The sequence below is a fragment of the Echinops telfairi genome, unplaced genomic scaffold (assembly GCF_000313985.2).
Source record: "Echinops telfairi isolate 266 unplaced genomic scaffold, ASM31398v2 ScPeMD7_8;HRSCAF=38, whole genome shotgun sequence".
Taxonomy (NCBI): Eukaryota; Metazoa; Chordata; class Mammalia; order Afrosoricida; family Tenrecidae; genus Echinops; species Echinops telfairi.
Window position 1 is genome coordinate 16368630 of NW_022103905.1, and position 2085 is coordinate 16370714.

Below are 2085 nucleotides of genomic sequence, written 5' to 3' on the forward strand. Positions count from 1 at the left end.
ATCGGTCATTCTCACCGCCATGATTTGTTGCCAACTCACTGTGACCCTCTAGGAAAGGGCAGACGTGCCCCTGTGAGTTCTGTTAATAGAAGCAAAAAGCCGCGCCTTTCTCTCTAACCATCTATCACATCATTCATTAGGGAGTCGTGAATCAAAAGGAGAAAGACATATCACTTCATATCTCCTCAAATGGCTGTCATAAACGATGGCTAACAAAAGCAAGAGTTGATGAAGATGTGGGAAAATGGAGCCCTTGTACAGCAGCTTTGGAAAATAGTCTCTCAATAATTAAGCACAGAATTACCAAATAGCCCTGGAAATCCACCCTCAGAGGACTGAAGACCTGGGCCTACACACACAAATGGCTTCATTCCCAGCAGCATTATACACAATGGAGAAAGAGTGAAAACAACCCGGATATGCATCAATTGGAGTCTAGCTCCATGCAGTTAACTAGTATCCAGTCATAAACAGGAATGCAGAACTGATAGATGCCACCTCTGAGCCCAGCCTTGGGAATATTATACTAAGTGAAAGAACCCAGGCGCAAACTCCACATTTTATGTGATTCCTTTTAGATAAAATACCCAGAATAGGCAAATCCATTGAGACCTAAAGTAGGTTCATGGTTCCCAATCTACTGGGAAGGGGGAAATGGGGATCAACTGCTAATGAGTCCAGAGTTTCTTTTGGTCGTGATGAAAGCGTTCTGGTATTAGATAGTGATGATGGTGACACAACTCTGAATAGACTAAAATCGCTCAGTCGTACCCTTTAAAGGGGTGAATTTTATGATACGTGAATTATTCCTCAATAAAATGAGAGAATGTGATGGCCATTTGGAAGGCAATCTGGAAGCACTTAGTATTATTAAATACGTGTACCCTGTGACTCAGCAGTCTTGCGCCTGCCTATATCATTCTGATAATCAGATCGATGTGAACATATGCATAGTGGTGTTTATTGTGTTGTTTTTGGCAGCAGGAAGGTTAGAGGCAGCCTAGGCCCATCGCACGTGGAACAGATAAATGAAATATGGCGAATGCAGGCCATGGAACACAGAACTGAAACAGATGGCCATGCAGCACCATAAATAGATCACAAGAAACAGTGTTAAAGTTTTTTTGGGTTTTTTGTGTTAAAGTTTTTATACAAAAACAATAAGAAGAAGCAGAACAGGACCTAAAGCATAATACCATTTATATCAATTAGAAATATGTAAATAGCATGTGTTCTTCCATTATGCATGCAAACGCACGAGTGTAATATGTGAGAATGGCTACCAGTGGGAGTGGAGATTGGGACAGAAGACTCAGAATGAAGGGGGAAATAATTTAAACAGCAAGGCTGAGCAAATGGTGATAATATGTAATGGCTGAGGAGTATAACAATGCTTTGTCCTTGAGGGCCTAGGAGAGAAAAGGTAGAAAAAGAAGATAAGGAAGAAGAGAGGAAAGGAGTATGGGAAGGAGGGAAGGAGAAAGAAGCTAGATGAGAAAGGTTATTGTTGTCAGGTGCCATCCCCCATGTACAAAAGAGCAAAACACTGCCTGGTCTTGCACCATCTTCACAATTGTTCACAACTGGAGGTCATTTTTGCAGCCACTGTGTCAATCCATCTTGTCAAAGACCTTCTTTTGTGCTGCCCTTCTACCTGACCAAGCATGGCGTCCTTCCCCTGGGACGGGTCTCTCTGGACAAAGCCAAAGGAATTGAGAGGAGGTCTCACCATCCCGCCCCCAAGGAGCCTTCCGGCTGTACTTCTTCCAAGACAGATTTGTTTCTCTTTCAACGGGCATAGTAGTTTCAGTGTTCTTTGCCAGCACCATCATTCAAGTGCATCAATTCTTCCTCGGTTTTCCTTGTTCAATGTCCAACTGCCACATGCACTTGAGGCAATTGAAAATACTATGGCTTGGATGTCCATCTAGATAAGATAGGCGGGATAAATAATTCAGAGATGAAAAGAAGGGGTCCAATAGTTTTGGAGAGATACGGGAGAAGGGGAGGTGAGAGAGAGGATGGGGGGGTTCACCAACCCAGGGACAAGGGAATAACAAATGAACTAAAATCAATGGAAGTAAG